This window comes from Acromyrmex echinatior, chromosome 7 (assembly GCF_024713525.1).
Source record: "Acromyrmex echinatior isolate Ae372 chromosome 7, ASM2471352v2, whole genome shotgun sequence".
Taxonomy (NCBI): Eukaryota; Metazoa; Arthropoda; class Insecta; order Hymenoptera; family Formicidae; genus Acromyrmex; species Acromyrmex echinatior.
In genome coordinates, this window is record NC_141858.1 from 5,660,869 (window position 1) to 5,674,275 (window position 13,407).

The following is a 13,407-nucleotide window of genomic DNA, read 5'->3' on the forward strand; positions in this document are numbered from 1 at the left end:
TTTTTAAGGACATTGGATGTATTAATACGACATATTTCACGATGACGTTATAAATGTAATTTTGATACATTGCAACGTTGCCAAATAGTATGCATAATGATATCAAATTTAAAGATCGATATGCACTGCGACGTTGCCAAATAGTGCGCATAAGGATATATGTCCCACCCGTTGTAGTCCTATACTCGCTATATCGTCCTATTCGTGCTCTCTCTCCTACTCATCGTGGTCCTATACTTATCATAGTATTCGCGCTCTCTCTTCCGTTTTATTCTCTCTCACGTTCTCTTTTCTTCTTGCTCATAATTTTATTAAATAAATATGGTATTTGTTTAACGATTTCTTAATGATATGACTTAGCAATGATTTTAATTTAACAACTAATTATAATATAATAGTATTTTTAGTAATGTAATGTAATACAAATAGCTGAGTGTTCCTAATTATCAAATCATTATAAACTATTATTGAGTAAACGTATGTTTGAACATACATATGTTTGAACGTACGTATGTATAATTGTACGTATAAACGTATATTTGATACGTACGTTTGTGGTTGCAAACATTCTCTCTCGCATCTGCGTCGTCTCTCAGCCTTCCCGCACTGCTATTGTATGCTACTGATTTACTACTTGTTCACTACTATGCATTCAGTCTTGTATTCAATTTTCATTATTAATGTGTCTTAAATTTATTCTACGTTATGTTACGTTTTTTTTGTTCTGTAATCTAACTTTCATACTATATTGTAAATTTATGTTTTATGTTCGCTTTGATGCTTTTTACACCATTTTTATGTAATTTTTTACTCTCATTTTCTGGTAGGAGTTAGAGCAGCAGACTTTGCTAGTGCCTTACCATTTTGTGCACTTGTACATTTGATTTTTTCTTGTTTAACTGTAGTCGTCATGTTTTTTATTATTATGTAAATAATGCACAAATAAATTAAATTAAAAATTAAATTAAATTAAATATGTACGTATATACATTAAGTACGTATGAATTTGTTTAACATTACTGATCAAAAATTAAATAATTAATACTAATAACAATTGAGCAATCCATTACAAACGTCTGGATATAGAATAGTTCGCTTTAAACAATATTTTAAAAAGTTAACAACTAGTGAGCAAATATTGTTTTTCAAGGGGACAAGTATGATCACACAATTATAACATTATTTTTAAATATGAAGCGCCATTACGATCTGAATGTTGAACTATTATCTATATTCATATAAATGAATTAATTTCAGAAATGATAATTGCGTGCCGATATGGTTGTCGGACTTTCAATGCAATCAATCTGAAATATTAATAATCCTCCCAAATTTCCCAAATTAATCTTAAAAAATTGTAATAAACTTATTGCAAAAAATATTGCTTCGGCTGGGAACCGAATCCGGATCTTGCATTCCGTGCGAGCGTCCTAAGCCTTTAGACTACCGAGACCTTAGCAATATTCTTCGCAATAACCGATATGTATAGAGAATTACGCATGTAATGAATGTTGAGATGTTGAACTATTATATATGTTCATATAAATGAATTAATTTCAGAAATGATAATTGTGTGCCGATATGGTTGTCGGGCTTCTAACACAATCAATCTGAAATATTAATAATCCCCCCCAAATTTCCCAAATTAATCAAAACTCTCATCATTCAGACCGTAGTGGCTTCGTATTTAAAAGTAATGTATTATTTAACATAAACGGTCTTGTTTTCAATCTTATTGTTTATACACGCACGCTTATAATGCGTAATTCTCTATACATATCGATTATTGTGGAGAATATTGCTAAGGTCTCAGTAGTCTAAAGGCTTAGGGCGCTCGTACGGAATGCAAGAGATCCGGGTTCGACTCCCGAGGCAACATTTTTCGCAATAAGTTTATTACAATTTTTTAAGATTAATTTAGGAAATTTGGGGGGATTATTAATATTTCAGATTGATTGAAAATCCGACAACCATATCGGCACGCAATTATCATTTCTGGAATTAATTCATTTATATGAATATATATTGTATAATAGTTCAACATCTCAACATTCTCAAACATTCAAGACTGTAGTGACGCTTCCTATTTAAAAGTAATGTTATTTAATATAAACAGTCTTGTTTCCAATCTTATTGTTTATACACAATTATAATATATCATTTTATAATACTATTAGTACTATTATAGTTCTAGCCATGACTGCGTTTCAAGATTGGAAAGGATTTTATTGCACGGTTTATAGAATTGTCTAGTGTACAAATTTAAACTGAAATATTTGGGTAATAAGATTAACTTTGGTTGATTATAAGATTTCATTTACTTAATTGATGGATAAAATTTATTTATCTAATTATAGAATATTTTTTTATACGATTTATAGCATATACAACATGTGCATATATTATACATATATTATTTCTTAGTAAAGTTTATTTATGAATATGTCAAATCAGGAACAAATCTTTTATAAATAAAATTAATATTTCCTGTAATTAAGATAATTAAATTTTATAAGATACACGTAAAACAAAAAACAAAAGAATAAAAAAAAGGACTAAATTAAGAATGTATAATCGTATGAAATATATTTAGAAACGGTATAGTTAATGTCACGAATTTACCATTGTATCAATAGAAAGTTTATGATTGATGATCACAATAATGAGACAGAACTATATTGCAATTTAATCAATCCTGTTATAACAATGATTGTCGTTATTAAACAATAAATTGATATTGTAGCAGTAAACATAGACCGTGCAAACGTTCAAAGAAATAAAGTATTTATTTTTATCTAAGGGATTAGTTGACCAACGATGTTGGTCTTTTATACCTTTAAAAAGCTATCACAACGTTTTTAACATTAAAGATATGCGAGAAATGAATTCTTTGCAATTAGGATAACTAGATATCTATGGTGTACGTCTGTATAAAAATATATTATTCGTTATAACATTACTCTGAAAAACTAACACTATATTTGTAAAGATATGTAAAATTCCATATTGAATACACTGCCTAACTCATTTTTGAAAAGAGAAACAAGGAAATATGGGAACGGACAGACTTTATTTATTTAAGGAGTCGCTGACGCTGATCCCTTAGATATTGAAAAGATTCGATATCGTCAAAGTACATTCTTATATACAGGGTTGGCCATATTCGACGGAAAGATGTTTTTTTTTTCAATCATGGGAAACGTCGTTACTCGATCTAACATCTCTGTCAAAAGTTACAGTGTTGCCAGATCTTTCCGTCGAATATGACCAACCCAGTATGTGTCATTGCATAGTTTAATATAGGTTTGATGGCAATTACACTGAAAATTAACTCGCATATTTGTAAAAATAAGTAAAAAATTCCATTAAATACACCATCTAAAAGAAAAAATAAATAAATAAAAAAAATAAAAAATAAAAAAATAAATGATATATAAAAATAATGAAATAGAAAATGCATGAACGAAAGAGAGCTCTAATACATCAGTGACTAATACATCCAGTGAATAGTTATCGTCGTAGTCATGGCATCAAAAAACATCGCATCCTCTGTGAGGATGTTATACTTTAAACGTTAAATAAGAATTGTTTATGTTACTCTGTGTGAAATTAATAAACAATATTGCTCGTCAATATTGCATTTGAGTCACGGTATAAAGAACTTGAATTTCGAAACGTTTTTACTCGCAGTAATACATGGTATATCAAACATAAGACAGATATATATAACAGATATATAAACATATCAATGTGTGTGATTCGAAGTTTGATGATTACGTAAATTTAAATCTTCCTACATGTCATTGTACGATTTATGATGTTACTGATAGAATATACAGCGAAACTCATCCACACGTAGACGTTGTGGAACATATATTACTTCAATGTTATAAAATATAATTATATTATATCTATATTAAAATAAGTAAGAGACAGTAAGTTTATTCAATTTTTATAAAATTTGATTATACGTTTTATACGTTATGTACTTTTTAAGATCATGTTATTATTTACATGATTTCTATTTTCTACAGCGCATCTTCTCATATATCTTTGAAACCTCGCTACATATCTCATATCTTGATGAGGAGATATATATTGACATTGACAGCGTATAAGTTCTTGAACATCGAAATCGTCGTGGGACCTACGTCTCATGTAGAAATTGCGATTAGCGATAATCGAGGCAACCGCAATCTTGCTTCATGCTACGTGGAAGGCGTCCATCGAGAGACGTGCAGATATTGAACGATTAATACAGTCCCATCATCATCATCACCGATTCAAGATCTGAATGTAGAACTTGTTAAAGTATATGATACGAAAAACATAAAATTGTCATTGCATGATACATGCTTGTACATGAAACCAACAACCATACTTTTCTTATTTGAGCTCGAGCAATGTGTCGAACATGTGTACTATAAACTAAGTCAATATACGCACGGTGTTAGTGAAAAATTCAAATATTTAGTATCATTTTTAAGACAAAATTGTATTACTAGTAAACGCGATGCAAACACTTTGCACAAAAGTTATGATAAAAATTCTATTATAGAATGTGAACTAGTGGTCAATGGTTTAAATTATATGCTGCATTAAATATTAGATAAATAAATCTATATTAAAAAATGTATACATTTCTTTGAAAATTTATCTTATCCCTAATTCCTTCATCATTATTTCTTGTCTTCGTGATAATAAATTACTTAATAAGAAAGCGCGTCCAGCTAATCGACTTATACCATTAAAATATTATTAAAATTGTCTCATTTTATTGTAAAATCGCATCATAAAATGAATATTATATTTTTTTTAATAAAATCGCGTGCAAGAGAATATATATTAACAATGTATGACTACTATACGCCAAAATTGTAATAATAAATGTGATGTACTAAAAGATTATGTGAAGTTTATGATGAAACTTCAATCATGGAGTATGAATTAGTAATGTGCGTTTCAGATGAAATTGTATATACTGTGTTACATTTAAAGTAAGAAATAAGTTAATGTTTTATAAAAGTGTATAATATGACACTTAAATATATTACTGAATTTTTTAATTATTTTCGGTCTCTTTTTTCCCTGCCTCTATTCGGCAATTTAGAATTATATATGATAAGAAAATATGCAATTTTTCCTCAAATAAGTTAATCAATCTTTCTGGGTTTTCTCCACAATCCTAAAATATTTTTTCCGCTCCCTTCTATGACATCATCTGCTTGTCACCTAATTTTGAAACTGCACATTCCTATTTCTCCTACCGCGAGTGGAAAAGATTCTTCTTTCTCCATAATTATTTAGAATTAATTGATAATATGTGTCTATTCAGTAATACGACGTAATACAATAACTGTAATACTAATACAATAACAAATTCGATTGCTACTCAATAATAGTTCATAATGATTTGATAATTAGGAACACTCAGCTATTTGTATTACATTACATTACTAAAAATATTATTATAATTAGTTGTTAAATTAAAATCATTGCTAAGTCATATCATTAAGAAATCGTTAAACAAATATCATATTTATTTAATAAAATTGTGAGCAAGAAGAAAAGAGAACGTGAGAGAGAATAAAACGAAGAGAGAGCGCGAATACTATAATATGATAAGTATAGGATCACGATGAGTAGGAGAGAGAGCACGAATAGGACGATATAGCGAGTATAGGACTACAACGGTAGGACATATATCATTATGCGTACTATTTGGTAACATCGCAGTGCATCTCGATCTTTAAATTTGATATCATTATGCATACTGTTTGCAACGTTGCAATGTATCAAAATTATTCATGACGTCATCGCGAAATATGTCGTATTAATATGTCAAATGTCCTTAAAAAAATTTTTTATAACACTAACAAAGCTGTCCTATATCGGCGCTTGTATTTTTGATCTCTCGCTTGTGTTGGTTGAACAATTCCATATTCTTGAAGAAATGTGATGGAAGGGACGAAACTTAGAAAGAGCTCGGACAATGTTATTGCACCAGTCGTTCAGACGGACCGCTACTGCAACGCTTTTCAAGCATGGATTCCATGAGATTTTATGTTCGAGATGAAAAGTTTTATAAATAGTAAGTTTTTATTTTATAAATTCTTTTTACACCTTTTCTCTACAGTTTGTTTATCTGTTTTTCTTTTTTCTCTATTTTATATATATGTATACTTTCTTCTGCAGAGCATCTTCTCGTAATAAATCCCGTCATACACCTCGTATATTGGAAGAAAGATTTACATTGACTCCTACAGCTTATAAATATCTGGATATTGGAATCGTCTTGGGACTTGTGTCTTTTGGGAATTGCAATTGGCGACAACCAAGGTAATAATATAATCTTGCCTCATTCAATGTTGCAGGCTTTCATTGAAAGATGCGTAGATATTGAACGGTTTGTGCAATCTACCTTCACCATTATCGGTCCAAGGTCTAGTGATAGAAATCATAAAAATGCGTAATGTGAATGTGATCAAATTAACACTGCATGAAACATGTCTGTATATAAAGCCGTCAACTGTGCTCTTCATGTTCGAACTCAAATATTGCGTTGAGAACGTATACTCTGAGCTATATATATAGTATCAATATACGCATATCGTCAATGAAAAATTTAAACATTTTGTAACACTTTTAAGTGAAAATTGTATCATCGTAAATGTGATACTGTAGATTTTTTGCGCAAAATTTATAATAAAAAATCAAATATAGAGTGTGAGTCAATAGTTTATGCTTTAGATAATATTGTAAACGGTGTGAAAATGTACATTTTATTGCTAATCGAAAGCAGGTACTTAAAATTCGATTTGAAATTAATTAAATTATATTAAATTAAATTAAGTTCCTGCTTATAAATATTGTAAGAGCTATATAATAAGAATTATATATTGCAAAATTACGTTATATATAAAAATAAACGCATATTTAAATTATATATCTGGGTATATGATATTATTTATTCCTTTTTTATTATCGTAGCGCTATCATATTACGCGTCAGCATCTTCATGCTCAACGGTACTGTGACAGACGGTCACGACGTATTAAGTGTTCTCTCTATTTAAATCATTAAATAAAAAACGTATGATAAAATATTTTTGCGTGCGAGAAAAAGGTACAACGAGAGCGACAACGCGGCGGGTAAGATGACAAAACATAAGAGGAACAGAGATAGTATATACGGTAAGTGTATGCAAGCTTTTGTTACTGATGCATTTTTGAGGAGGGTGATATAGCTATGATGGGCGGTGACGTTAGGTGACGAAAAAAATACGGAATGCATAGCGGAATATCATGTTTACATAATCACTCAACCTGGGTCCTATGTTTACGTAAACATCGATAGCGCCGAGATCTTCCCCACGCCTTTCCTCCCCCCCCCCCCCGCGCTTACGAGTTCCCCGCGCCTTGCGCCTCCATCTAGCCCCATGAGTTAGAATCCGCCTAGTATTACTACTCACTCACATCAGCGTATCCTCGCGTGATCTTGTCAGCAAAGAGCTCTGCAGCCGGCGAAGAGCTGATCTTGCCGCGGTGCGACGCACTGAGCTTATGTTGACGCATACAAGATACTTGCGATCAGCGTATATTTCCACTGCTGAGAGTGCACGAGACATCGTCGATAAGCTTGCCATCGCGAGGTAAAAGCTTTCATAGAAAACGGAAAGATTAGTCGAAATTATGTAATAAAATACCTCTTCTTGTTTTTTTAATCACAAAATATTTTTTATTCATTATTATTTGATTTTTAAAAAAGGTAGAAAGAAAGGACATATATATAATTTTAATTTGTTTTTTTATATTATACTTTGCTAAATCTTACGAAAAATACAATTATTCGAAAATATTTACATTTTCATATTACAAGTAAATATTTATATTATATTTTTATATTTTTACGTTTTACATTAAATAATGTAATAACAAATGAAAGAAAAATGTTTTTTTACAGAAAATACTTATACTTTATTATTTCCAAAAAAAAATTTAGGTCCAATTCTTTTCTTACATAATACTTAAATATTATATACAAATCGGCGGAAAATTCGAGAATTTAAAATATAAGAGAGAGAAAGGCCAGAAAAAGAAGAAGAAAATATTATTCTCTTAACAGAAGGGCATAACGATTACTAATAAATTTCCATTTTACCAATACCGGCGCGCACATCTTTATTTCATGAAACACTATGTGGCGGATTGCGTTGAAACACAAATTTATCGTTGCCCCTGCTATTTCTTCTTCTTTTTGCCTTTCTCTCTCATTATCAATTATTAATTTTCTAATACTAATAAAATTTATAATTTTTGAGTTCTTATAATTTAATGTTATACTCTTTACAAACTTCGTGTCGACGACCTTCCGGTGCACACGTACGCGTAGAATTTTAAGTCTACGAATGATTCAATAAAATTACCCTATACGTAGCTTTCGAATTCGTCCATCATATTCTGCGCACGCTCGTACTTGTTCGGTTTTGCTTATGTATGCTTATATATATATATATATATACACACAAGTCGCAATATAAAACATTATTGCCTAATTTTTGTAGATATTCGTACAATTTCGGTCGCGTTTGTGACATCATCCATGCCGCGATTACGAAATTGATTTGCGGAGAACGCACGACCGCCTCTTCGCGTAGTCGCCACGAAACGTATTATCTCATCATTGATGGGTAATATATCACTTATTTTGTGCTCCGAACTCGTGGACAACATTACCTAACGTTCATATTTCTTTACGATCTTGGTATTAGGCAAATTGCTTTGTTTTGTAAATTCGCAAATTAGCAAAATTTACTCCAGAAAGAATTTAAGTAGAGTTTCACAACCGAGCGTAAACCTGGATTTCGTGCGGTATTATTTTTATCGAGGACGATACCTTCGGTTTCTTCGTATATTCCCAAAGATACTGTTACTCTTGTCGTCCTTGCATTCGCTCGATCATCCGCTGGCTTTCTGCTTTAATTTGAAAAAATTATTAATGTATTCGGCTAACAAACTATCTTGCCTCGTACAAAGATCAAACCATGTAACTATAAATTGCCATATCTTGTTCACGTTCGTCACGAGATAACCTTTCTCGGCGGCTTTGCGCAATTAGCAGGATATATATCTGTTCACTACGGAGTAATAGAAAAAAGTAAAATCTCTGCAATTTGTTGTGGAATCCGATACAAAAATTTATGCTGTTTCTGTTGCTAATAACCTCGTTTATCCGTTGTGACGGAGGTAGAAGTACGGCACTCACAATTGCATTATCGAAATAAGAATAACTCGAGTTAAAAATGCTTCCATGAAAAATAAAAAATAAATATCGTAGTAAAAAGGTGCTGTACTGTATTAACTTCAACTATCAATAGATAAACGAGTACAAAGGAAAAAAAAGTTTATTTCAAAGCATAGACCCAGATAGCAAAATGTTAGCAGAATGTCGGCAAACTGGTAGCAGATTTGATCAGGAAATGTTAGCAGACTGACCATAATTAACGTCGCATTCTGCTCTTGTTCTGCTGACAGAACCTGTTAACATTCTATGCAAACGGACTAGCAGCAAGAATCTGCTGACAGAATCTGACAGCAGATTGGCGGAAACCGAGATCTGTCATTTTTATTTAAATCGACTTAATTTCTTATTAGAAATTTTGCATACATATATATAAACGGTTATATATAATTTTTAATAATATATATAATATACGTAATTGTATATTTATATATATTGGTGTGAAAAAAGGAAACAAATACAGTTTTATTGTTAAAATATTATTGATTAGCTTCACATTTCAAAATACATATGAGAAACTCATAAAATAGTTAAAAAAATATTTGGAGAAGCACACTCCGAAAGAGTTTGGGAATTTCTAGATTTGCCTATTCGATTTACATATTTGCTTATTAGATTTACATATTCCAATTCTTATAACTCCGTTTTTTTCTTACAAAAAGCATCGTGACGAGATTATATATGAAAATGGTAGATCTTCCTTGGTTTCTGCTGGCAATCTACCGTCAATCAGAATTATGTCAGCAGGATCTGCTCGGTTTCTGCTCGCAATTTACTGTTAGGTTATGCAGCAGACTCTGTTCGGTTTCTGTCACCAATTTACTGGCATAGCATGTCATCAGGCTTTGTCAAATTTTTGATAGCAGTTTGCTGACATTGTCTGATAGTACAAACTTTGTGTACAATTTTGTTGCCTTTTAGAAATTAGTAGCAGACTCTGCTCAAAATCTGTTTCTTCAGATTTGACTATCTGGGAAATGTCATGCAGTTTTAAAAGTTTGTAAGGTAATTGTTGAGTTTAGCCTTTTCATTTCCGATGTTGATTAAATTAAGCTTATTCAACACGTTTTTGAAATTAACGATTCTGACAAAAGTAGTGTCATTCTGCCTCGTGAATCGAGATATTAATCGTTAAAGTTGACGACTATTCAGGTTAGGAAATCTGTCACGTTGATGGCATAGACTGGCATAGAGAGACATGAGAACATATAAGTGAAACTAGAATAAATATTTTCTGCATCGATTTTTAAGAGGACGTGGTTGAAACTGAACAATTACCTTCAATTTTTTCATCTCTGCAGTTTAAATATTCGCGCTATGAAAGACGGCCAAGTCTTTAGCTACAACAGCGCCACTACCGGCAAAAAAATTGAGGACCGTTTTTGGAACGGAATGGAGATTTTAATTCTTTCTGTTATTCCATGCTATGCACTTATGAATTCACAATCGGGGGGGGGGGGAGGAGGGAGACGTAAGTACATCCGACCTGTGAAAACGTTGTACAGCAACTTCGACACAGTCCGAACAACAATTTGTCTTATGCGCGATAAGGGAATACAGATTAAAAGATATTACGAAAGGAGTACTGTGCATCAAACGATACCCCCAATAAAATCGAAATTAAAAATCAGAAATTAAATTTCACCAATTAACTCTGAACACTGCTCTTCGATGTAAATTGTCGATTCGCTTATCGAAAAAGTACCCGTTTTCAATATATACGGATATAGAGAACACGTCCACAGCATATTTTCTCCGTATCCATAACTTTGTATCGAGTTACGATATTTTCTGTGCCAAAGAATACATCGCGAGGGTCGATAGAAAGGTTTCTTACCATCGGATGGTTTTCGAGAAAATCGCGCATCTCATGATTTTCGCGCATTTCTCGAATTCGCATTCCCATTTCTCCATCATTTTATATCTACATTGTCGAAGACGCCATGTCATTGCGAGAGTTCGATCATATCTTCCTTTGAAACCCCGAACATAAGTTTCCTTTCACAGTTTATTTGGAAACAGCTGCGACAATCATGTCAAAAACAACCGCGAAATTATATAACGCAGCATCTCATCTGCTGATTCAACTGATGGATGGAACTTGCTTTGCGTGGAAAATTGTATTTCTTTAAATATCTCTGATACCCAAGGCAGCAAATATATTTAATATATTGGGGATAAGTTGCGGCAACTGTTTCTGCGCAAACTGCAGCAAATTAAAAATTTTCGTAGTGTGAATTCATACTAGTGTACCATTTAGAAGTCGGTGTCACCTTCTAAAAATCAATAAATGTTGATCATGTTTTTAATTCAATTATTTATTTTATGCAAAACACATTATCCATGATCTCTTTGCTTTAAACCCTTTCTTTGTTTTTCTCCTTCAGGGTTGTTAGTGGTCAGGGAAATCAGGGAATTTAAAATTCTAAGCTTACTTTATTTTTTTAAAAATTATAACAGAATTTTTAAAATTTTTTAAAGAAATAATACAAATATTTTTTTATTTTTAATTTTGCAATGATCAATTTGCAGAAAACCGTTAATGTTGTTAAAAAGAAAAAAACTTAAATTTGCAAAAGTCAAAATATGTATGTATTAATATGTATATGATAAATATTTTGTAAATCATTTCTAATTAAAATTAATTAAAATGATAATGAGAACATACAGTATTTTAATAAAATGATTAAATCTTAATAAGCAATACACAAAACAAAGATATAATCCGCTATTCCCATATTTTATTTGTTTTTTAATTCATCGTGCATTAGTCATACATTCTTAACACTATGGCTGTGTTCCACTTAACGCTCGCAACGCTTGTGAGCATCGTTTGTTTAACATCTGATAAACGACAAGAATGGTTCTACAAGCGTTGTAAGCATTAGGTGGAACGCAGCCTACACCACGTTAGTGTCGCACGCAGCATCGAACAAAAATGCTAGTCGCATATCGTTGTGTGTAAAGTTACAGGTTGTATAAAGCAACAATTAGTTGCACAACGATCATATTAACAGATTTTCATTCGGATGTCAAAGTTTTAATGTTTGCAACATACTCATTGTAAGTCGTATTATATTGTATTATTATTTATATTTGCAACTTGTTTAAGTTAAATAATTCTTTGATTTATTCTTTATATTATAATCATGATCTCTCTAAACAAAAGTACACGTAATATCTAATACAAAGTATATGTACCTAACCTACATGAATAAATACGTGTCAAAAATATACGGCGTACACACAAATGTCTTCTTATGCCTTTTCAAGTCTGCTTATTATTTCTCACATCTTCTCATTTTTTCTTATGTTTTCTGATTTCCGACAAATATGTAACTTTGAATCAGTCATTTATGTCCCTGTGTGTATATTAACAAAGTGAGGTTATAATACACTACTATAAATATTACGAAAAACTTTATATTATATTTATTTTTCATTATATATTTTATATTATTATATTTTATTATACTAATAATTTTATTGTTTAAAATAAAACATTTTAATTTTTTCTTTATTTTTATTCAAGGAATCTTTCAGTTTTAGTCAGGAAATTTTTTCAAAAAATGACCGAGAAAATTAGGAAAATTTTTTTTTTTTTGCTAACAACTCTGTCCTTCCAAGTTACTATATTCTTTTTCAATCAAATCCCTTAGAATTACTTTGTATAATCTTATTGTACTCGTTACCGAGATACCTCGGTAGTTGTTCTTTTTAGGATCTTTTTAGGATCCTTTCTTATGTACTGAAGAAATGTATGTCATTTTCCACACATCTGGTACTGGGTGATCATATATGCATTGGTTAAAGGTGTTGTTTAACATTCAGCATATAACTTTATAGCATTAATATATATAACTTTTCAGCAGTTTAGCATAGATACCTTGTCACGATATGCCCTCTCCTCGTCAATAAGTTCGGGCCGACCATCCGCCCGGCATATCCCACCAATCTTTGTGCTACAATCTGACGTGCGTACGAATACGTATAATTACGCGTGCGAGGCATGATTATAATTAGTAGGGATTCCTCTTCTACGACATATTCCATCGAGCACCATCGGCTGGAGGTATAAATTCCGGATTGAGCAATGGTGCTATCGAG

At 31.4% G+C, this 13,407-nt stretch overlaps 1 protein-coding gene and 1 pseudogene across 6 annotated transcripts in view; one reads left to right on the forward strand and one right to left on the reverse strand.

Annotated features, from left to right (window-relative positions):
* LOC105144011 (uncharacterized) overlaps positions 1-13,407 on the reverse strand; it is a 488,432-nt gene that overhangs the window by 202,598 nt on the left and 272,427 nt on the right. The window lies entirely within an intron of this gene.
* Positions 204-7,465, forward strand: LOC147909064 (uncharacterized; annotated as a pseudogene).